Genomic DNA, 5,700 nt, shown 5'->3' with positions numbered 1-5,700 from the left:
CCATCTGTGAGGCCTTTGGCAACTGTTTTTCCATCAACCTAAGAAGAATAGGATAAAACCAGCACATTCTAAATCACCCACATTGTCAACAAGCGCACGCAAGTGGCCCTGCAGTGTCTGCACGTGTTTCTGCTCCTGAATTGCATTGGTGTGGAGCTGCCCGCCAGCTTCTCATTCACAGTGCAGGGCTTCTCAAAGCTGAGCTGTTCTCAGGCCCTTGAGGCCTGGAGTTTGCTGGCCTGGCCTGCGTTGTGGCATCAACACCCCATGTGAGCTTCCACGTCTTGTCTCTTCTTGCCTCCTCCTCAGTAGGCGTCAGGGTTCCTGGGTCGCCTCACTGCTCACCCCAACTTGCCCTCAGTAAGTGGGCTCCCAGCCACAACTCTACGCCCCTCTGTCTGTAACTGCCAACTCCACAGGCTTGGCTGGCCTCTCTCCTGGGTGCCAGGCCCTATGCACAAACATCACCAGACCCTCCCATGCCTGGATGTCCTGCATGGGTCTGGACATCAACCGAGAGCGAGGCTCAGCCTCCTCCATCCCCACAGCCTCCTAGAGACTCCCTCTCGGTTTGGGTCACTGTCATCTGCCAAGCTGAACGCATCAAGCTGAGAGCGAACCGTGACACCACACCCTCCCTTCCTTCTTTCTATCTGGTTGGCTTCAAAAATCGAACGGCCCTGCCTTGGCTGCTTGCCGTGCCCCGGCCACTGCAGGGCGCTGCCTCTGCTGTCTTTCCCCAGACACTCACTGACCAGCTGGGCTCATTGCAGCAGCCCAGGCTCTGGTTCCTCTTCTCTTTCAGGGGATGGAGGGTAGGGACCATGTTGTAGAGCCGTCACCTCTCGCCTCCTCTTCTCTTGTCCCACCAGGGCTGAGCCTGTGCCTGGCACATCATCACTCACAGACGTGATGCTGAGTGGCTGAGACCGAACAGCAACAAGACCAAGCTCTTTGGGAAAGCCTCAGAGCCCCCAAAGGCTACGTCAGGAGCTGGTGAGGATCTCTGCCCTTCAGGAGGAATCCTCGCACAGGAGGAGTCAGGACTGCCAGATGTGAGGACATCCTTTAGGGCAGTGCTGCCAAGCCTTTTACATGTGCTGGCACACGGGAAAGTGAACACCTTTGTGTGACAAGATGCAGCTGATGGCAGAGTCCTGGAGGGCGGCAGTCCCAGGGCAGAGCCCCCTCCCTGGGCACAGCCCTCACCTGTTGTTCCCAGGTCCCCTGCACGCCGGGCGTTCTGGGATGTGCTCATTTATCCTTGGGGTCCTCACCGTCTCTCACGGCGCTGGGAAAGAATTTCTCTGTGAGGATGATTTGTGGAGGAAAAACCTGGCCGAGTTTCACATGTGAAGGGATCAGACGTGTCATCTGTGACAGGGTGGCTGCAGAGGGTTTCAGGTACAGTGTCCGGCTTGCCCCAACTCGGCAGGCTGTGGCTGGGGACTTGGGTCAGCCCTTTCCCCTTTGTGGGTCTCAGTTTCATCGGTAGGGTGGGGAGGCAGTAGGGTGGCCTCCCAGCGCCTGTATGGGAGCCCCCTCCTCTTCCTTGATCTTTGTCTGTTTTTCTCTTTGTTCAGCTGGAGACAAGCTGTCACCCTCTGGCTTCCCAGGGAATCCAATGGCACGGGTGTTTCCCAGGCCTGGGTGTTGCGTCCCGCAGTGGCGTCCTCACCTCTCCCCTCGTTCATCAGCGTGTTTGCAGCCGCAGCCCCTCATTTCCTCTCTGAGGATTGCAGACCAGGGACAGCTCGGCTGAGTGGCTCCTAAAGGTACTTTCCAAACCTCCCAGTTAACTCTGTGATGATGGGGTTAAGGGTGCTGTCTTTTCTTCCACACAGTCATTCATTGCAATGTTGTCTTGCCCAAGTTATGCCACGCGTTTTGCCAAGCGCTGCTCTCCCCTGGTATCCTGGCGTTTGCCGCTCAGCGACACGGCCTGCATTGCGTGGGACAGCTCCTCGTCCTGGCCATCCCAGGGCACCGCCACACCTCTTGGGCCTACCTGGGTCTCCTCTCAGATGGAGCAAACCCACGCCCACCCAAGTCACGGTGTTTCCATGGGTGTGTGCCGGGGTGTCTTATGCGTGCGTGGGGCTAATTCTGGAATTTACTCATTAAAACTTACGAAATCACTGCGAGTTCACGATGAGGCTCCGGTGGGAGCGGGCCACAGCAGCCCCGGGCTGGAAGTCAAACAAGGAAGTAGGATCGTGTTGGAACCTGACGCTTCTGCCGGCGTGCTGGGTGCAGAGAACGGCTCTGAAGATCAGAGCAATGGCACAAAAGGGCCATGGTGACTGTGCAGAGGTCAGGGCTTCATTCCAGGCCCAGAGGGAAGTAGGTGGGAGTCAGAGCTGCCTTCCCTCGTGGCCCTCTGGCCTTGTCCTGCTGATGGCAGGGCTGGTGTTAGGGTAGGGGTTGACATGACACAAATCCACCCTGGAGCTTATGAACATTGCCACGGAGGTTTCTATGTGAACCACATTCACATGTTTTCAAGGAACATTAAAACTAAAAACTAAATGAATTCATAAATAAGGTATAATTGATGTCATGATGATGTCATGACATGCTGAACCAGCCAAGCCCGGCGGTGAAGGTCATGACCTTTGGAATCCAGCAGACCTGGTTCGAGGCTCAGCCTGGCTACTTCCTGCTTGTGTAATCTTGGCTGCGTGAATGGACTGCACTTGGCCTTGGTTTCCTCGTCAGTGAAACGGGGCAGTGGTGACACAGGCTGCTGGCCTAGGTTAAATGAGAGCACGTGGGCGAGCCACAGTTCAGCGCCTGGCATGCGGCAGGACTTCAGTAAGTGGTAGCTACCCCGTCATCGTCACTGTCACCTGGGACGTCTCCAGCGCCGCCCTGTGTAGGAAGGCGGCCCTCCTTCCCGTCGGTGCTGGGGCATTTCCTGCTCACTGGATGCCCCTGTACAGGTCAGCTCTCCCTCCCCTCTGCAGCCTCCCAGGTGACCTCCTGCTAAAGATTCCAGCACCTATAAAACGTGTTCTTACTCATTTTATGGGTGTCCTTATCAAAAAGCACCACCCGCTCAACTTTACCTTCATAAGCTGGATTATTTCCTTTTTCTTCCTAAAGCAAAGATGCCTCCCTGCCAAGATTGGGGCATTTTATGGTTCATTCAAACCCAAATGTATCATCTAGATTTATAAGAAACACACCCAGTGCCAAGCGCTTAGGGCACAGGTACCAAACCAGGGGGGCATGATTGACAAGCAGAATCCTTCCCAGACTTCAGCTCTCTTTCCTGCTTGGCCCTTCACATGGGGAGGGAAGGGGGCTGCTTGGAGAAGCCGCTAGAAGGAAGGGGCAGGTTGAGCAGTGACTCTGAGCTGAGAAGTGCCTCGGATGAGGGGCTGTGAGGAGGGTGCCTTAGGTGGGCAGTGGTTCCTGAGGTAACCAGGATGCAGCAGCTCTGCAGAGCTGGCTCCCGGCTACGTGCTCTTGTTCTCTCCCGGCACTGCTACCTGGGAAGGGAGGCTGGGAGGAGTCTGGAGACGCATCCCAGGACCACTTTGCAGAGACCTGGAGCACTGAGGACTGAGTAGTGTTTCTAATCACGGTCTGAGGCTCAGGCAGTTACTGCCTTGAGGCCAGTCTGGTCTTGCAGCACGAATTTAACAAGATCCCTAAAACAAAAATGTCAATCAGACAAATGGTTCCTGTTGGTCCAGTGGGTGAATTTGCTAGGGTGCTGGAGGGAGTCAGGGTGTCTTTAGGCTGCCCACTCACACTTGGTTCTTGTTGGTCCAGTGGGTGAATTTGCTAGGGTGCTGGAGGGAGTCAGGGTGTCTTTAGGCTGCCCACTCACACTTTTCAATCTTAGGGTCTTTTAATAGCAATTTTGGCAAAATGCAACAGCAGCCGGTTTTCAGTGCATAAGGAGAAGGTGAAAAGGAAGCAGGCTGAGTCTGTCTCCAGCACAGATCCCCCACTCCAAAAGCAGGGCTGAAGGGTGGGCTGAGGGGAGGCGGTGGCCGGCAGGAGGGGACGGCTGAGTCCTGTAATTCAAACAGACAGAAGTGCTGGGATGGAAAATGGGCTTTTTGAATGCACGCTCCAGCCCTGCGCTCGCAGCAGGGGCCGGGACGCTGCCTAATGGCCCCCGGACCTGATCATTTCTCTTTATCAACGGTCGGTTAGGGAGACCATGACAGGGCTCCTCTCATGCCTTAAACAGAGGCTGCCCCTCGTCTGACACAGAGGGACCCAAGCGGTCCTTCCCTGCAGCCCCTTCGCTTTGCAGATGGAGAGGCTGAGGGTACACAGATCACCCCACGTTGCACAGTGTCGGGGCAGAATGGGCCGCTCTAGACACCCCCACTCCCATCCACTCACCTCACCTGGCTGCTGTCAATTTTCATAGCTGTTCCTGTTTTGGAAATGAGCATGGAACTTATTTTTAGCTGCATAGAGGTAAGGGCTGCTGCGGGGCCAAGCGTGGGGCCACAATCACCACTGGCTTCACCACTGACTTTGCCATTGATATCCTGGTGTCACGCTTCCCAGGGAGGAAGGGGTCGCACAACAAGGCCGGCTGGGAAGCACTTAGGCGAATCCCTTGGTGACCGCCTGGACGTTGTCCTGTGCACCCGACTTTGCAGCACAGCTTGGAGTTTTCAGAGACCTCCTTGGGGCTCCCGTCGCTTGGCACACGTCCCGGCAAGGTCCCCACTGGAGCGTGTCTGAGTAGGATGAGGATTTCTTCCTCACTCCTAAAGGAGAGTCTGCTCTGACTACGCATCACCTTGCACTCTGAGTTTCTAGAGAGAACCCCTCCACTCATGGCGTGAACGAGGAGCGCAGAGCTGGGCCAGCTTGGGGATGAGCCCGGACCAGGATGACAGGGGTGTCACATGTTGATAGGGATGTCATGATGATGGGCAAGTCACGTGTCACTTGGGGATGAACACGTGTTCTCCACACTGTCCCCGAGGACCCCATTAGGTCTGCACACAGACTGTGGGAAGCACGTGCCATCCACCATCGGCTCTGTTTTACAACTGAGGTAGCCGAGGGATGGAGCAGGAAGGCTCTAGGTCCAGGAGCCCACAGTGCTTCTCCAGCCGGCCCAGCAGGCATGTGAGGAGTTGGTGCTGCCTGGGCGCAGGCTTGGCCTCGCATGGCTGGAAAGGGCATGGGTTCAGCTCTGGTGGCAGCATCTGGTCCAAGAAAGTCTAGTGGAACAGTGTGGTTGCACAGGGCAGAGGTGCACCGCTAACTCACCAGCACCCACTTGCAGGGCAGAAGACATGGGCCCCGTCTCGTGTGCCAGCTCGGACAGTGGCATCCATATTCTGGGTCCTATGACAGCTTTTGTCTGTCCCCACTGGTTTCTGGAACAGGCCTCCCCAGTGGCGGAGGGAGGCTGTTTCTGAGGGAGCCCCAGGTGGAGGGGTCACAGCTATCAGGGCCACCCCAGAATGGCTGCATGTGCCAAGAAGCCTCCAGTAGCAGGAGAGCCACACCACGCAGCAGACAGATGCCTGGAGCATCCAGGACTGTAGACCTCCTGGGCCCAGTGGCACCAGCAAGCCCACTGCACATCCCTGCCCAAGTCCCTTCCATTCCTCAAGTGTACCCTGTCCTCATCCTGAAGAGGACCCTGCGTCATCTCTCTTGCAGGCCATCCGCAGGAGGGAGAAGTTGCAGCTTCCTCAGGGCTCCTCAGTG

The 5,700-nt window shown here is 56.4% G+C and overlaps 1 long non-coding RNA gene across 1 annotated transcript; it reads left to right on the top strand.

The window, feature by feature from the left end:
* The first annotated feature begins 257 nt into the window (after positions 1-257).
* Positions 258-2,941, top strand: LOC108520992 (uncharacterized). The gene is made up of 3 exons (XR_001883085.1): positions 258-1,404; positions 1,584-1,775; positions 1,874-2,941. It is a non-coding gene; the product is annotated as an uncharacterized LOC108520992 (long non-coding RNA).
* Positions 2,942-5,700: the final 2,759 nt, after the last annotated feature.

Source organism: Rhinopithecus bieti, unplaced genomic scaffold (assembly GCF_001698545.2).
Source record: "Rhinopithecus bieti isolate Rb0 unplaced genomic scaffold, ASM169854v2 scaffold_50877, whole genome shotgun sequence".
NCBI classification, from domain to species: domain Eukaryota; kingdom Metazoa; phylum Chordata; class Mammalia; order Primates; family Cercopithecidae; genus Rhinopithecus; species Rhinopithecus bieti.
The sequence above is the reverse complement of the archived record's forward strand: the minus strand, read 5'-3'. Positions and strand labels throughout refer to the sequence as shown.